Below are 19,865 nucleotides of genomic sequence, written 5' to 3'. Positions count from 1 at the left end.
CTAAATAAGGATATTTGTACCCTGGCTGGTGTGGCTCAGTGGTTGAGTACCAGCCTGTGAACCAAAGCGTCGCCAGTTTGATTCCCAGTCAGGGCACACACCTGGGTTTCAGGCCAGGTCCCCAGTCGGGGGCACATGAGAGACAACCACTTATTGATATTTCTCTCCCTCTCTCCTTCCTTTCCCCCTCTCTAAAAATAAATAAATAAAATCTTTAAAAAAGCAATAAGGATATTTGCTTATACCTAGTAAAAATGGAATTATGAATTCAGTAATATCAATGTGCTTAAATTAAGAACTGATGGATGCCACAAACTCATCTAAAAAATTGTGCCCTTTGGAGAAGATTACTTTTTAAACTTAGAAATCATTTACTTTATTAACTGGTACCTTTAGAGCCTCTTAAACACAAATTCTAAGGAAATAGAGCAATAATACAGGAAACTTTAAAAAGAAACAACACTGTTTTATTTCAATTTATTATCTGGAAATACCTAAAGGTACTATGGGTTTTAAGAAGATAAAACAAAAACATAAAATAACAAGAATTATTGTTTGATTACATTTGTGTATGTGTCCCAGAAATGTGTGTGTACATTTGGTTACACAAGTAAATTCAAAAGACTTATTTGGTCTTACACCTTATAGTTTTAAGGGAAAATATCTTCTGTAGGAAGAATAGCAAAATAAATTCCTTAATCAATTTTAATAACATACATGGATATTTCATTTTGTTTCCTTGTATATAGTTCAATGAACCAGATTGTTTATAAGATATAAACACCACACAAACTCTATCTAAAATTCTTTAAATTATAGTCATAATGTTACAGAACACAGAAGGGGGGGCCTGGGACAATATACTATTATTTAAAAGGCCCCCAGGTCCGTCATGTCCGCCGCCTTAGGAAAGACGTCTCTCAATGCCAGAGATTCGTGAAAAGGAAAGGAAATGTTTATTTAATGCTATACAGACTTAAAGTAGTGACCTAATGTCTTCATCAAAAATCCCAAAGTCCCTAAAAACACCCACAAACACGCAGTCCTTCCTTCCTTCCCCCTTTGCCCAGTCCAGAGTACCGTATCTCAGGGAAGGAAAACGAAGTCCATGGCTCAGACAGTCCTCTGGTTCTTCGTTAGTCCTCCTTCTCGACTGGGAGACCTCCCTGGGTTCCCGGCACCCTAGGCTGAGTCGCCAGGATCTCTGCTAAAACCAGGGGGTGGTTCCCCCTTCTAAAGCTGCAGGGGTCCCCACTCTGCCCAGGCCTCGTAGTTCTCCCTCTCAGGGCTGCGGGAAGGGGAGAGTCCCCACTCTGCCAAAGCCGCGTGGTTCTCTCTCCTAAAGCAGCACGGTTCTCTTTGGGATGCAGGAGTCTCCACTCCGTCAAAGCCGCATGGTTCTCTTTCCTATGGCTGCGGGAAGGGAGAGTCCTCACTCTGCCAAAGCCGTGTGGTTCTCTTTTTCAATGGCCGCCAAGTCTGGGTTTTTAATCCCCGCGGCCAATCTTCCTCTGCAGCCTCATTTCCAACTCCTCCCAAACTCGGCTTCACATGCCAGAATTCATATCCTTCTAGCTTTAGTGGGCTGCCATCTTGAGTCTGGGCAGATGTGGCCCCATGTCCTGGAGCCAATCTTCTCCGAGCTCCCACGCAGGCACTGTAGCTAGGGGGATCTGCCCCAGTCACGTGTTGGTGGGGAAGTTACTTCCATTCCCCTGGCTCAGAGATGATCACAGTTATTTAACATATCTAAGCGACCAGCCAAAAGCTATAGATATGTTAAATGACCACCCCAGAGGGTAGCTGCAAGGCTGTTGCTATGCAAAACAGATCTCAATGGCCTTGCTCCATTTGTCCCTTCCCCCAACCCACACCCTGGGTGGGGGGATGGAGACATCTTAAAATCTCCTGGACACCTAAAGTTCTGGACCCCATTTCAAATGCCCATTTGGGGTCCCCCCTCTTGGCTGCACCCTGTAACAATAACACTGCTAATAAGGTACCCAAACAAAATCATACCAATGCTGAAAAACTGTCACCTGGCTACAGAAGCTACCTAACACTCAAAATTAATATTTTCATAAGCAATTAAAAGAAGCTGGTTTTAATTACCTGAAAAATGCATCTATATTTTTCCAAATTCAGAACTGGAGAGTCTCAAGTATATAATATAGCAGTATTAATTCTTATAATTTCTAGATCATTTATCACCTTAATATTTTACTACACTCTAGTCTTTCTATTAAATTTAATATCAAGAAAATAAATGGTACAACTAATAACATAGGTCAAAACACAGACCTGGACAAAGGCTTCTAAGTCTTGGTCATGGCACTCAACTTTCTCAATAATATGAAAAAATTTGAGAGATAATAAATATCTGTCAGTTGAATAAAGAATGAGAAAATGAATCATCAAGAAACAGAATTCAAGATCTTTAGCAGCAGTTCCTAATCACTCCTACTGTAGCAGCACTCTTACCAATGTAACACTTCACATTTATCTATAAAGTTCCGACAAAAAACACAAGTTTACATTAAGCAAACATACACTGAGTGGCAAAGTATAGGATATGTTCTGTGATGTGAGAATAATACAGACAAGATTAAAGTTTTTATGTTTAAGTAACCTATGACCTAAAACTATTTGAAATCAAAAGATCAATTACCAAAATTGTATTGATACTCAAATCCTGACTGTTATATCTCTGCATAATATTTAACAGGAAATCCTTCACTTTCATAGCGTTACCCACATAAAAATACACTCAAGACACAACATCTAACTGATGGTCATGATCACTTAAGAAAATAAAGATTTGGATTCAAGTTCCTACACATTAGATGTAGTCCAATTGGATTCAAGTTCCTACACATTAGATGTAGTCCAATTTCTTGATTTTTGTGAACCTCAGTTTCTCCACCTGAAAATTTCATAGGAATAGTATGAGTGTGAAATTAGAAACACTTCTTTTTACAAAAAGGAAAATACCAAGGATCTTTTAGGCTATGCTTCACAAACGGTGGGCTGAGACAACCTGGAAAGCTGAAGTGAACTCCAGGGGCACTGTGCATACCTAAATTTTCTAGAAAATCAAAGCAACATTCATCGTACACCACACGAACTGCTACTATTCTATTTTCTGGACCTAATTTCCTTAAAAAAAATCAATCATTAGATACTTTGTTTTGCCTAGGGGTATTGTGAAAAGATTAATGAGAATTAAGGGTATTGGGAACCCAGAAAGTTCAGAATGCTCTGTTTTGGACTAATGATTTCCTGCCATCTTCCTTCCTGTCTGGTTAAACAAAGCCATACCTACAGTATCTGCTTCTTTGTCTTTGCTGAAACTGTTCCTAAGAAACCAAGAAATACCCTTTCCTGCACATTCAATTTTTAAAGCTGAATTAGTACAGTCCTTGCTGACAAGGAACAATATCTAATTCTGATAAACAGGCAGAAGAAGGAGGAATGTTTGGTGGAATGTGATACAGTTCTCAAAATCAGCAGAAAATTGCAGAAATAGTCTGAACGAAGAGGAAAGTGGGAGACTGGGCAATAGAAAGGAAAGTCAAATTAGAAGCGCCAGGTAAGAATGCTTTAGTAGCATTGTTGCCATCACAACCCAGCTCACAGCAGTGGCTGACCTCCACCACCAAGGGCAAATGTAAATTCTACACTCCCACATCTTAGCATTTCTTAAGGTGCTAAATCCCTTGAGAGGGTCCCATTAGACCAACCATCCTGGGCATGCAGAAGGAAGGAGGAGCATCTAGCCTTTCCCCATCTTAATATGAGGTAATGTTGTGTCTCCCACCAAAATCACCCTATGAAAATTATCATCAACTAGAATGATGCTCAGATTATGGAAAAGCAAAACAACACAGCAAATGTTCATCACAAAAGCCCTGCCCATCTTCACAGACAAATCAAATTCCACTTTAGCAAAGAGAATACTTTAATTTGCTCATTAAGCCCCTCATTTCCCTATTTTTATGACCACATATTTTTGGACTCTTAAGTATAGTAATTACCACTTTCTAACTTTTATTAGATATTTTTACAGGTTTTCTTATTTTATTGGATTATGAGTTTGGTGAGGGCAGATGTTGTATCATTCCTTTTTCCCAAATTTTTCCAAAGCATTTAAAATTTTAATTAAAATTTTATATAAAACAATAAAATATCCAAGTAGAAAAGAAAAATACTGGTATGTTTTTTCTCATGGTTATTCAATTTTAATAGACTATAACAAATTTAACTAGGTCAACATTTCTAGAAGCATGTTTCACTTAACACACACAAATCACTAGACACATTCATGAAAATAAATATGAGAAAGGTATGAACAGCCCTTTACTGGCAGCTTTTTCATGCATATTAATCACATTCCAAATTTGAGGTATTCTCGGCTATAAGAAAAAAATATTTAATTCAGTTTAGCCAAGATGATCTAACATATCAAACATACATACTATCAGTAGGGTGATTGATCACTTTTACCCAACATTCTAGAATAACTTAAAAATTCTGTTACAGATTCTGTAAAAATCTGTAGGATTTTTACTAGCTTTCATACTTGAAGTACTATATAATAAGATAATAAATATAGCTAAATATTTGAAGACATGAATCAAATACAAACTCACTGAATTTTAAAAGAAGAAAAAGAGTAGATAACATATACATTGATTTAAGCTCTCTTCATCTTTGTCAATGTGATTTTTTTTCTTTCTACTCATACTCATACCTCTGTTTAGCCATATCCTGCTTTACTATGGAATTCTGTGCATAACTAAGTGAAGAAAGAACATCTAATATTAATTGTAGAATGACTTTACTTCTATTCAGTCTAAGTCGGTATTCCAGATTTTTCCTTTTAGGATTTAGATTCACTCCTGGGTGAATATCAACTGCTATGGTTATGTTAGCCAATAACTACACCAAAGAAGAGTTATCAAAGATTATTTTATGGGTCAATTTCTTAGCTTTTGTTGTCTTTGGAAGTACTTTCCTCTTTTCAAAAGATCCATAACCTAATATATGATCACATATACATTTCATAACATTAAAACAAATACATTTCTTACCAAGAGTCTTCCCACTTTTTTTAAAGGAATGGTGAAAGTAATATTAACAAGAAACAAATGTACCACCTACTAATTATACGTGGATGTTTGCCAGAATTATACTAAAGAAACTGCACTATCGTCAGCCATGCACCTGTGCACCTAGATTTATCCTGTCACTGGCAAGTGTAACAGGAAGAGAGCACATCTAGACATCAGCACTTTCACGTCATGCTGTCACGCCTGGATGAGTTCCCTTCAGCACCTGCTGGAGTTAATTTTCTGAAGAACAAAATTTAATATTCAATTAAGACCAATGCAAATCCACTTCGCCCAAATCTACACTGCTGTCATTAGTCAAATACAAAAAAAAAACAAAGAACCCACAAAAATGTTTGCTTTACTTAGGCCTTAGGCTGAGATTTAGGTATGACTTAAACTATACTTTAATCATTACAAAAGTATTAAAAAGTCAATCCTAAGTCATCTTTAAATTAACTTCAGTTGGCATTTAGAGTTTTTAAATGGATATATCCAGTGGAATTCATCATAAAAAATATTCTTTTTTAGATAAAATTTAACTCATAAATAAGCAAAACTACCTATAATAATACATATATATGTTACAGAGATATTATATATAAAGTTTCAAATTATAATAGTTTTAAAATATTCTTTGGCAAAAGTTACAGCCATTGATGAACCATCATAGATAAGGTATCATAATTTATATAAAGTCAAATAAATAGTTTGTGTGTGCATGTATGTGTGTATACATGTCAGCGATAGGAAAAATGTTTAAAAATTCACTGAACTGACAATGAAAGAAGCAAAAATTATAATTACTGGAGAAAGTAATGGATTTTTCTTTTCCTTTACTCTGATTTGTATATTAGATACTAAGTCCACATTTTTGTCACTTTTCATACCACATATTTGACCTATTAGTCTAGCACAGACCATCAGTCTGTCTATGGAAGTATTTATCTGACTGCAGTCATACCTCAGTACTCCTCAACTTCAGAACTCATCAAACCCTATACTCATGACATCTTAATGAGAAAAAATGTTTCAGAACTTGTCCTTTGCTCAAGACTGGTCACACTTGCTAGAACTTGTATAAGTCACAACACCATTCCATTAGAGAAAATACTTCATCACTGGTTGCTCCCTCAGTATTCCTTGGTTCTGGCACTGGTCAGGAGTTACGGAACAAATTAATGATGAGTACCAAGACAGCACTTGTACTTATCTTTCTACCCATCAATCTACCTATAATAATTAAGACATTTATCAGAGAAACTGAAATATCTTCTTATGAAAAGTTGAACCTGAAACCACATTTTTAAAAGTTCAATTTCACACTATATATGCTTTCAAAAATTAAATGTAGGGATACGTGGGGTGGGGGGCATAGTGGAGTGAAAATGGAGACAATTGTACTTGAACAACAATAAAAAAATTAAATGTAATTTATACTCCAAATTTATCTTTAAAAAGTAATATTACCCAAATTCAATATAAAATATTTTATGAATACATAATACAAGTACATAATTCTAACACTGAACTTCATCCATAGATCTTAATAATTAAAAACAGAAAGGAATGGATGCTCAGTATTTTTTATGAGTTACGTTGTTTCCATTATAAAAAAGTATTTGTCCTCCCCAATTTTTAGGGGGGTATTAATCAATCATCATTGTATTAATCAAGTTCCTTCATTACCATATTTTTAGGACCGTAAGATGCACCTAGGTTTTAGAGGAGGAAAATAGGAAAAAAAATTGAAGCAAAAAAGTGATAAAATATTTAATAACATAACATAGGCCACTGCACCCCCCCCCGCCCCCACAGCAAGCCAGGTAAGCTACATTCAAACTATAAGACGCACTCACATTTCCCTCCCAAATCTGGGAGAGTGCTTCTTATAGTCTGAAAAATACAGTAATTATCTGAATCAGGGTTATGTCTACAAATTATACTGAACCTAGAAATGTGTATGATTTGAAATGGCTCTAATATAACTAACATTACTTTTAAAGTCTGTACTCTCTGGACCTGCTCTTGCCTCTGTTCCCTTGCTCTCAGCCTCCTCACTTTGGTGTGTCCATAAATAATAATCAGATATCTGAGTATCTGCCTCACCTATCAAATTCACACATTCACGTCTACACCCAGACCTTAAACTAAACAGGTGCTTACAATTCTATTATACTCAATGTGTTACAAGCAAATCCTTTTATAATTCTACAGCTTTTCCTGCTGTTCTTCACAACTGTCATATTTTCCTTAACTATACTTTTGTCTTAGAGTGATTCCCAAAAACATGTGGCTGGGAGTGTGACACATTTCCTGCTCTCCATTGTTATTTCTTAACCACTGTTCACCCCTAACAAACTACTCTTTTTTAAAAATTTCTATTGTTTAGTTATCTTGCCAATGTACAAATCCAATTTTCATAGACCTGCAACACTTTCCCTGAAGCTTTTACTCTAACTTACAACCGCTTTTCCACTCTTATCTTCTGTGGCACTGATGTTAATGTAATTCATCTTTTCAGCTCCCTGGCTTCATAATAGATAAAATGTACCAGCTCCAAAGACTGTTATTTCAGTGATGTTTTGACCTCCCACACATACCATACTTTTCCGATGTTAACATTATACTGTTCACATGTGAGCCAATGATTCCACAGTATGAGCTATAGAGAGCCTTTCATTGCCATATATTTTTAAAAGATTAAAGAAAAAAATCAATGTAGGTCTATCATTCTAATCCATCTATTTTCATCTGAAAATGGTCTCCCCAGTACTTATAATAATAGCAAAAAACACATTTTAATTAATATTATATTCCATTAACTTTGAAAGGCAATCATGTAGATGAATTAAGATTACTAAATTTAGAGCCAGGCTGGGTTAAATTTCCTGTTCTGCAACTCATACTGCAGTGGGAACTTAGTTACTTCTCTGTGCTCAGTCTCCCCCTACGTAGAGTTCAGGAACAACAATAATGCATCCTATTTTTTAAGATTTTATTTATTTATTTTTAGAGAGGGAAGGGAGGGAGAGAGAGATAGATAAGAGATAGAGACAGAGATATAGAGATAGAGAAACATCAATATGCGGTTGCTGGGGGTCATTGCCTGCAACCCAGGCATGTACCCTGACTGGGAATTGAACCTGTGACACTTTGGTTCACAGCCCATGCTCAATCCACTGAGCTATGCCAGCCAGGGCACAATAATGCATCCTTACATGGTTTTTGTATATTTGGTGCCTGGAACCTGGCACCCACATAGGTGTTTAATAAGTGTTAGGTTATATAAATGACAATATGCCATGTTCCTTTGTGTAACCATATCTATTACTAGAAATGTAGATCTTTACTGTTTTACTTTTTCTATCTGCTTTTACTACTAAAGAAAGGGGAGCTAAAAGCAGAGGACCTTCCTTCTGTTAAATCATTTATCTGGAAAAACTCTCAGGAATATTAACCAAATCCAAGAACACAGATGCTCCTAGGCTCTGATTATATCTTTTATTTTTTAAGATTTGTAAAATGTATAATACAGCTATTAGGAGATCAGTTTTATTACTACACTGTTGGCAATTAATCACTTGTTTTCCTTAAAAATATCCCTCCCTCACCTTTCCACAAGGTGCTCTTTCAGATTTTATTTTTCTCTAATCACTCCATATGATGCTTTGCCTCCTTCCTCCGTCCCCACAAAACTTGGCCTTTCCCAGCTCTAGGCCTCTATGTTCTTTACTTCAACACTGAAATCTAATTTCATGATTTGTATATCGTTTCTGTCCTGATAACATCCAAAACAACATGGCTGCCCCTGATACATACATCTTCCAAGGTCTAGAATTGAGTAATCTGAATACCAATATTCCAATAATTGGACATTACTCCACTTTTACTTAATTTCACAATTATTGCACCAATATCTCAAAATGAAAACCATTCCCAGACATCCAGTCCATTGATAAGCCCTGTCCAATTCATGTCCACCCTGAGAGGGAGTCCTACACTTTAATTTCTAATGTAATCTGGTCCATTTAATAAACTAATGATGAGATGAAAAAAGGTCAAGCATTCAGCTGTAAATTCATAAATACCTTTCATTATCATCCCAAATAAAAAGAACAATGCATTATCATCTTTATGTGGAAGGTTAAAGAAGAAATGACACCATATAGATCACTCATGGTAAGCTCTAACTCTTCTTCTTGCCTAGATATTTGAGGTAGATTAATCCTGCTTTGCATCCATGTGTCAAGGAAGTACCCATATACATTTTTGTATACATGCCCTGTGTGACGAAATCAATTAAATAGATATGTCACCTTTTATAAAAATTGTTTGCTTTAATAAATTCAGTAAATTGTTGCTATGGTAGGAAAATTCTAAGATGTATCCTCACCTCCAAGATTCGTTTTTCTTGAATACACACCTTATTTTTAATTTTCTCCTCTTTAGTGTAGGCAGAAATTGTAAATGTCATGGATATCTCTCCATGATTAAGTTACTAATCAGTTGACTTCTAAGTTAAATCAAAACAGATACTACCCAGTCAAGCTCAATCCAATCAACTGAGTCTTTGAAATATCCTGGATCTTTCTTAATTCAGAGATTTAAAGTGTGAGATGTATTCCATGTTAGGGAAATTCTTTGTTGCTAGCTTTTAAGATGGTGGAGCCATCAGAAAGGGAATGCCAGCAGCCCTCAAGAACTAACAATGACCCCTGGCTAACAAGCAAACTGAGACCTCAGTCCTACAGAGACAAAGAACTGAAAATTCTGCCAATGACCTAAATAAACTTGGAAGCAGATGCTGCAGCAGAGGCCCCAAATTTGAACACAGATTCAACTATGTCTTGATTTCTGTCTTACTAAGACTGTGATCTGAGAAACCAATTACACCACACCAGACTTCTGAACTATACAACTGTAAGGTAATAAATGGGTATTGTTTTAAGCTGCTAAGTGTGTGACAACACGTTACACATCAATATAAAACCAGTATCACTGCAACTTAAAATCACATTAATATCAGTTTTAAATTGGACTCTGTATTTAGATTTCTTCTAAATGTTACATAGTGCTTTTTAAAATAGAGAAAATAACATCATTTTTAAAACTACAAATAATGATTGTTTATTTTTGTGTAGTTTAAGTAACATTCTGTCATTTACAATATCCCTGAGGGTGACAGAGTACTTTAATTAGGAAATACGTGCTTGTTTTTAAAGTACTGGCATAAATCATTATAACAATTCTGGCTACTGGGCTCTATTTAGCAAAAAGGCATAAAACCTTTATATAATTCAATTTTAATACAAATATGTAAATAACCCATTTAAATGTCAGCAAAGAAAATAAATCTCAAACCACAGCTGACAGGAATTAAGCCATTTAGCCATAAAGTTTCAGTAAGAATGTTTCATGTCAATTCTCACTAGTAACCACTTCTCAGAAATTTTCTACGGTTTTCCAAGAATATTCATTTTAAGAAAAGCCATACTTTAAGAACATATACAATGAGATACCTACTAGTGTGTAAGACTTTTTAGGAGGACTTTAAAAATTCTTGCAGTCAATAAGTTTCAAACTATTTCTAACACAATTATAATGCTATTAACCTATGGTATGTAGTTCATTTTACATGCCATTTCACTAAATTCTGCTTTTCTCCTACCACACATACATATAAACTACCCACCATGTGTTCCAGGAGACATATTGTGACGAGATTACACAAACAGACAATTGCAATACTATACAAAAGGGCTGACTGAAGCATAGAACATAAAGTAGGGGGTCAGGGGGAAATAATGAATCCCAAAGAATGGACAGAAGATAAAGATACAGAGAAGTACAGGGTGTTAGTGCAACTGCAAAGGTATGTAGGATTGAAAGTATATACTTTGCTCGTGGTATTCAATATTGTCCTACATAAGAAAAGATTAAGGGATTCTGTAGAACATGGTAAACAAGACGGCATTTCCACAATCTCACCCTGAGATCTTTACGAACAATAAAATCTGAGCACCACTGCATTAAAACAAATAGCACATATGCTCCTAGAAATGCTTACTCTACATTTTTATGAAGGACAAGATTTAACCAGTGAAAATACTCACCTAACACCCATATCTGTATGTATATTCTGAGGTTATCCTCCACAGCCTAAAAAATTATTTTAACCCCCAAAATCTACAAAGTCAAGCTAACTGGAGGGTAGACTTTAAAACTATAGAGATTAACAGTGGAAGGAAGCTTAGAGATCATTAGTCCAGGCCCCCTATTTTACAAAGCTGAAATCATAAATGGTAACATAAGGGTAAGCTTTTGGGGGTCTATGGCAGTGACCCCAGATTTTTGACAGATGATAAATAAGGACTGGAACAAAGCTGTCATAATGAAGATAAGGAGATAAGAGAACAAAGATGCTGTTAACAGGTGGAATTGATCATAATTAAAAGCTATTGCTTCTGGCAGGTGAGAGAGAAAGAGAAGTCTGGATGACTCTCGGGATTTGTGATGCTTTTCAGTATGACAGGAGACACAGGAAGGGGAACGCAGGGAAAATGATGATTCCATTATGGGGCATTCTGAATATGGATGGAGTATGGTACATTTTAAGAGAAAATTTTCCTAGACACTACAATTTATGACTCTGGAGGCAAAATTAAAGAGTATAGGAATAAAAAGATGAAGGTATTGATTTAAAAGTTTTTAACATTTAGCCCCGGCTGGTGTGGCTCTGTGGTTGAGTGCCAACCTGCAAATCAAGGGGTTGCTGGTTCAAGTCGCAGTCTAGGGCACATTCTTGGGTTGCAGGCCAGGTCCCCCATCAGAGGGAACATGAGAGGCAACCATACATTGATGTTTCTCTCCCTCTCTTTCTCCCTCCCTTCCCCTCTCTAAAAAATAAATAAATAAAATCTTTAAAAAAAAAAGCGTTAAGATTCCAACAACTCAATTTAAAACTAAATAAAAATAAAAGTTTTTAACATTATGGACATCGTTTCTTGAGCAATATGTGTCTTCTAGAACACTAGGTCTGCCAAATAAATAAAAAGATTATGTGGTAAAATAGATTTAAATAGTTAGTTAAATAAAGTCCTATACTAAAAGGCCACCTGCCCATCTCCCATAATGCAAAGTTTTCTTACTCTTCTCTCTTCTTTTGTCCACAGTAGTTATTACCTTGTTATATAAAATGTTATTTACAAATGTATTATTTTTCTTGAAAAATTCTCTCTACCTCACTAGAACACAAATTCCATAGTGCCAGGTACTTGACTTGACATGCAATGGACTCTCACAAAATCCATGCCTGGCATATTGTAGACTCACAAAATTTTTGAAGAATGAATGAATTCATCCTAGATAGTTATTTCAAATACTGCACAGCTATTTACTGATAAATAGAATGAGGTAAATCAATGAGTGTTCGCTTGAAAGACTGTCCAATGTATAAAGTTTTGTGAAAAAAAGAACTCAATAAAAAATACGTAGGCTTCTGGTCAAGATGGCAAAGTAGGTAAATGTTTTGCTCACCTTCTCCCATGACCACATCAAAATTACAATTAAATTACAGAACAATAAACCTGGAGAACCATCTGAAGACTAGCTGAACAGAACTCCTATTACTAAGGATATAAAGAAGTCACGTCAAGACTAGTATTTTTTTATCTTCCTGTTTTAACTCCATCTTGACCTTTAAGTATCAATAAAGGCATCAACCGTGCTGGTTGGGTAGCTCAGTAGGTTAGGGCATCATCCCAAGATACTGAGGTTGCAGGTCCGATCTCTAGTCAGGGCACATACAGGAGACAATTAATGAATGCATAAATAAATGGAACAGCAAATTGATGTTTCTGTCTGTCTGTCTCTCTGCCTCTCTCTCTCTCCTCCCCCATATCTACCCCCTCTTTTCTTCTCTTGCTGTAAAATCAAAAATAAACTTAAAAATTAAAAAAAATAAAGGCAGCAACAACCAAAAATATATATTTATAGTTAGGTCACATGTTCAGTTCAAAATAAATACATTACTTTAAAAAACATAACTATCCCATAAATCTTTTCTTAAAAATTTGAATTTTTCTGCATTTTTACTGTTGGTATAGCCATTATAAAAATCCAAAAGCAAAACAACAACAAAAAAAGACATGTCAAAATAGATGGCAAATCATTAACATGAAGCACATGTGGAAAAGGAAGATACTCATTTTTCTGCAGAAACTATTATTTTATGGCCTGTTTAAGGAATACTACTTTTGTAATTCAAATTATCAGAATAGAGTTTTAGAAATAAAATGAATGGCCATCAAGAAAAGAAAGAAAATGGTGGTCCAGATGATATATTCAAGCTCTAATATTCTGTATTGATGAGTCTGCTGGTAGCTACTGACTTTAAAAATGGTGATTCTTCACCCAAGGCCACAGGGAGACTGCAGAAAAACCCAAGAGTTATGAAAAGAAATAAAAGAGAAAAAAAAGAACTAAAAGAGAAAACATTTGGAACTAGAGGAGTCAGTAGTGAACAGAAGATACCCTGATGCTAATAAATACTATATTATGTTTCTTGCTGATAATTAGCAGGACATGAGAATATTGCTCCTCAAGCCAGGCCAGGCCAGGCCAGGCATCAGTAGTATATCTCTTGAGATGAGAACCCAAACACCTTAGTAGAATCCGCTTAGTAGAATATGCAAAAAAAAACAAGCTATTTTGCCTAACAAGAGGAAACAGAGCTCTGGAAGCAACCAATAGTCTTATTTTCCTTGTATAGAGAGAATTATATCCTACACAGCAGGATATCATTGTGCATGCATATGCAAATGTAAAGTTACATGATTGAAAAAGCAGTGGCAATGGCAATATTTAAGGAAGAAAGGCCTTATATAAAAGTAATCAACATAAAATTGAGATATTTTACATTTTTGCATGTTAAGTTTTTGAACTCCAAATGTATTTTTTGCACTTAATCTTTATTTGAACTAGCCACAGTGCTCATTAGCCACATTTGTCCAGTGGCAATCAATGCATGTCTAAAGAAACAGCAGCATGCAGGCCAACTTGGTCAGAATATAATTTAATACCACTGCTGTGGAGAACCAATGTAAAATACACATAACCTATGGTTCAGCAATTCCACTCCTGAGAATGTAAGAAAGGAAGCTACACAAAAATGTTGGTAGAAGAAAAGATTAACAACCACCACTAACACCAATGGAACACATTGATGTTCATCGTTTTCAGGGAATAAAGTTTTTGTATGCACTGGCAGGAATAAAATAGTATTTCTTGCAGCTGTAGCAGGTATATTTTACACCCTCACACTCATTATATAAAAAGGCTGGAACTGCCACGGCCTCAGCTGGCTCAAGCGTTGTCCCAGTACACCAAGGTTGTGGGTTCAATCTCTGGTCAGGGTACATACAAGAAGCAACCAATGAATGTGTGAATAACAGATATCTCTCTCTCTTCTCTCTGCACTCTCTCTCGCTCTCTCATGACAATTTTTTTAAATAAAAGAAGGCAGGAATATCATTTCATTGTTCAGCCATATGCTTTCACCTATACACACTGACCAATCAGTGGACTTAACTGGAAGAAAACTGCTGCAATGACACTGGCTTCTATGTTTCTGAACCTCTTAATCTGCCTGTTCTTACAAATTCAAGCATGTAATACAGCCACCACTATTCTGTGGGCCCCAGATCCTACTTGGTTTTGATGTACATATTATGGAATTTAATTTTATCAAAGCCTTACTAATTACCAACTGACATAAATTATAGGTAGGAGAGCACAGAACAAGTATCAATTTTACCTAGTCCCCTGGTTACTAGAACATAGTACAGGAGAGTGCACTGGCTCAGCCTCTGAAACATGTCTGTGGCTTGACAACTACACCTCTCTGTATTCATTCTCCTGATCTCTAAAATAGCTATAAGATCTACCCCATAGGTTGTTATGAGTAAATGTGTGGTACAATGCCTTGAACATATGCTTAGTCAAATAGCAGCCCCAATAAAGTTTTTTAAAAATAGCCATATTATTGATATCAGTTTACCTTATCCCACAATGCCTACACAATATTTTATTTGGATTATAATGAGAATTGTCTGTTTACTTTTTGTATCTAAATAAAATTTCTGATAATCAAAGAAATACAAATCATAGAAACAATACTATAACACTGCTAGAGTTCCAAACTAACAATACCATTTTAAATGATATTATTCAAGTTTGGAGAGGCTACAGTATCAAAGCAATCACATCTGCTAGTAGTAACAATGTCAACTGCTATCACATCTCCAGAAAGAATGTGATGCTTCAGGGTCCTTATCCCCTAATTTGGTAACACTAGTACTAAACAGCTTTTCTTGGGAAGCAGTTAAAAATACAACTATTTGTATCCAAATATGTTCATCTTATTTAAAATAAAAAAAATGAAATGACCTAAATCCTTGATATGTGGACAATGTGTATGAAAAAACACAAATCCATAATACTGAATTATACTTAGTCATTTTATATAATATATAAGAATCACCTAGTGATATCTAATATGTTAATATTAGAATACATAACTATCATGTAGAGTAGAATATTAACTATGTAAAATGCATTAAAAACTAATAAAATTACTGTTTTGTTTAAATTTGTTTAAAAAATTGTTTCTATCTTAAATCCATGTTTGCATTTTTCAACTAAATATCACTTAAGAAAAATGTAACAGCAAATTTCTCCTAAAAATTTTGTTTCCACAGACAAATCTACCAATTTTTATGCTGGTGAAAAAGTGCCATCAAGTGTCCCTTTTGCCATGGCATGACATGACAGAGATTTTTACTCAAAATGCAGATCTCCATTACACGCAAATCTTTTGAAACTAATCAGAATTCTTTTCTCCATATTGATTTTGATCATTCTTTCAGTCTCTCGTTTTTCATATATTTATTTTATCTGTTTAAATGCTTTTTTAGTAACAGATGTATGATTTCAAAGTCTTAAATAATAATCTTTAAAATAAAGGCACATATCATGTGTTGGCCAAACTAAGAAATGCAGAGTGTCCCTGCTAGGCCCTCTACCTGACAGGGAACGCAGAAGCCTCCATGACTGGAGAGTAGTGATCTGAAGGGATCTTCACTCTACACTGTGTCTTAATTGGCTCAAAAGGCCCATTTGTTGCCTAGTGACAAGTTTTAGTAGAAGCAAAGTGTCAAATATGTGCTGGCTATTCCTCCATCATTTAGGCCATGCCTAATTATCTTACTAAAAAAGCAAAGATATGATTCTAGGAACCCTGAAACCTGAGGAGACATAATTTAAGTCTTATTTGTGTAGTAAAAAGTTACTTTTAAACAGAATAGTAACCAAATAAAATAAATACCCACTTTGACTCATTTTTGCATTTTGACTGAACCAGAATGATAAAAATTCACTAGGTAAATTGCTTGCCAATTTAGGCTGTCTTTCTTACCATACTTCCAAATTCTATAATCTACCTTTTTCAGAAAGCCTTACGGCTGCTTTTAAAACTCCTTCCAAGGTAAGATATTCCCTGAATTGGCAGAAATTAAAATCTAAAATAACCATTCCTTCCTAGTAGAGGTTAATGAATCATAGTGTCATTTATACAAACTGGGCAACAAACAGGTAAACCATAAGGCTTAAGCTGCAGCCTGGCTACACTCCAGGGCCCTGCAGGCATCCTTGGCTCTCCACAGGCGTTGTGGGGGATGCTGAGTGTGAAATACAGGAAACAACCCCAGAGACAGGTGTGTTTGATTAACGGGTGGAGGAAGGAGAAATACTATGGATAGCTCCTTAACCGGTGACAAACTAGGACCAGCTCTCTGGCCTCCCGAGGAGCAGAATGGCTACAAGGGGAGGGCAGAGTGGCACCAACACAAAAAGAAGTCATGCCTCACAGTGATTAGCACAGTAGAAGCAGAGGCTTATAGTAGAGTTACATGTGTTTTATTAGAAAAAATACATGGAAATAGTTTAATCCTTTCTTAAGGAACACCATATCTATATATTGCAGGCATACAATTTGAAACTAGAATGTGCTTTCCAAAACTACAGTGAAAATACTGGATCACAAGAAAAATACCACATACAGAATGAAGAAACTGTAAAACCAGACAAGGATCAAGGAGGAGATATACTTTCCTAATCACTCAAAATAAAGAGAGATTAGTAGTATGAATACTGCAATACCACAAGTTAAGCCTATATACCACATTTACAATTTCTTGGATATATATGTATATGTATGCACACACATATGCAAATAAAATGTGCCATTCTCTTCAACTAACCCCTTCATCCAGTCCTCTAATGTCGTTTAGGTAATAATAATAAAAACTATTTTAACATGGATTAACTCAGCTCATCTTTACTACTCACTCCCTTGACACCTGGTCAGCCAAAGAACTATAGCTAGAGACCAGAGGACATTAAGACCTTATACTAACTGAAAACTTCTTGCAGATTAGCATACTCAAATTTAGCCAGGAACACTAATCCACTGCTTTTGTTACATCAAAATTTTTTCTCCTCTGAAACAGGATCTTCCAAATTCAAAGAAATTACCACAAAAATCTGAACAATGGCAGTGTCTAAATTTCACTGATCATATTTAGAATTATACTTCACCTAAACCACTTCAAAACTTGAAACCATTTACATTTTCAAACTATTAAAATTCCATACATGCCCTAGATAATTCTCTACTTTATTCAAGAAATCTTTCTAAATTACCACCCCTAAAATATAATTGACAAACACACACACAAAATTAATGATTTTTGTGCAAGGTTTATCGTGTTTCTACTCAGGGCTCTCATTTCACACCTCTAAACACTGACAAAGTTGGTCCAAATGTATGCATATAAATACACACACACACACACGTTATAGTTATCGCTCTGCAATACAGACATATGTTTTTAGTGTACCCAAAATACACTTTAAATGCAGACATTATTGTTTTGTTTTTGGTGGTATAGTATGTTTTGCAACTATTTAAATTAACTTCATGGTGTTGATACCATATGGCTACTCATTAAATGGTACAATTTTCTAAATTTATGAAATTAATACAGTTGTACAGTAATTCCTCACTTAACAATGTCCCTAGGTTCTTAGAAACTGCAACTTTAAGCAAACAACATATAACAAAATACATTTTACCCTAGGCTAATTTATAAACACGAGTTAAGTTCCTACAGCATATTTCTGGTGACAAAAACATCACCAGACTTCTAAATAAAGACCCACAACACTTCTAATATTGAACACTGAAATAAATGTGAGTTATACATACATTTAAGAAAAATTAATAAAAAGTTAAGACCAGGATTTTCCAACCAGTTTATTCAGTTCAGGGTTTTAATGGCTCGAGCCCATCCCAGCTCAGAAGGCAAGGTAGGACCCACTCTGGACAAGACACGCTTCCATCCAAGGGTGCACACACACCCACACTCACTCACACTGAGGCAATGCTGACACACCAGTTCTCCTAATGTGCGCATCTTTGCAGTCTAAGAGAAAACTGAAGGCTCCAGAGAAAACCCCAGCAGACATGAGAAGAATGTGCAACTCCACATAGACAATGGCTCTGGCTAAGAATCCACTATTTTTTCTCTCATCAACATTATAACAAAAGAACATTGAAGGAAACATTATTGGAGAAACTGCTTACTGGGAAAACCAAATTTCCCTCTTCATTAGTACACAACCAAAAGCAACTCCTCTAAAAATATTACTGTAAGTAATAACTATAGTTGTTACCACTTGAAACATACTGAAAGAAACCAAATTTTACTTACTTTTAAAATGAATCTTAGTTAACATTAGTCATCACAGTTAAAAAGAATAAAAGCCTGCTTAAGTTTGTACAGATAATATTTTCATACTGTGTTAGTAATATCAAAATAACTTAGTATCTTTCAAAGGTGAAAAATAAAAATAGTATATGGTTTATTCTTAATAACTTGAAAATGACAGCAAGAATCCCTAAGTTTCTTTTGTATAGTTACTAAAAACCTGTTCAATTTTTCATTCTAATGGATTAAAAAGTCAAGGAGAGTGAAATAATACTTATGTATTTTTGATTTGTGTAAGAACAATGAACAATTACTTAAAATTTAATCCCAAAATGTTTACTAAAACGTTGTTACTTATCTAAGTCAGCAGATATCACTTAACCCATCATTCTCCCCAGATTCAAAATTCTAGCAGGTCTAACACACTACTGAGGCTTGCGGATTCATTCTTTTATAACTGTATTAGGTAGAGAGTGGCTATCTGTTTTTTGGTCATTTACTTTGTGGAACAATTATTCTTGTTCCATTAAAAAAAAAGTTCCTTGACATTAGTTAGCTAATCCATTATCTATTTATCCTTACAACAGTTCTTAATAAAGTACACTACTATATTTACACCAGATAATAGCTCAAACAGAACTATAAAAAGTCTAGACATAATATACCTGAAATGATATTTTCTGGGAGAAAATATTACTACCTTTACAAAGTTCTGAACAATTGTTGTGAAAGAACAGATCTCATGTTTTTTATGGGCCTGCAGCCAATCAAACACCTTTCTTACGTATTAAAGAAATTGAAAGGATTAGACAGATGGGAAACAGTAAATTACTTCTCTTATTTGATGTGTATCAGTGAAAACCAGATAGTCCTCCAAAGCTATAGATAATTAATTCATAAAGAATTGAGATCATTGTTATCTTAAGGT

The 19,865-nt window shown here is 35.1% G+C and overlaps 1 protein-coding gene across 5 annotated transcripts in view; it reads right to left on the bottom strand.

Annotated features, from left to right (window-relative positions):
- Nucleotides 1-19,865, bottom strand: part of PCLO (piccolo presynaptic cytomatrix protein) — a 354,626-nt gene that overhangs the window by 307,539 nt on the left and 27,222 nt on the right. The gene's annotated exons all lie outside the window — the stretch shown is intronic.

Source organism: Phyllostomus hastatus, unplaced genomic scaffold, assembly GCF_019186645.2.
Source record: "Phyllostomus hastatus isolate PE091 unplaced genomic scaffold, TTU_PhHast_1.1 phas_scaffold_78, whole genome shotgun sequence".
Taxonomy (NCBI): Eukaryota; Metazoa; Chordata; class Mammalia; order Chiroptera; family Phyllostomidae; genus Phyllostomus; species Phyllostomus hastatus.
Note: the sequence above shows the minus strand (reverse complement) of the source record. Positions and strands in the feature narration are given on the sequence as shown.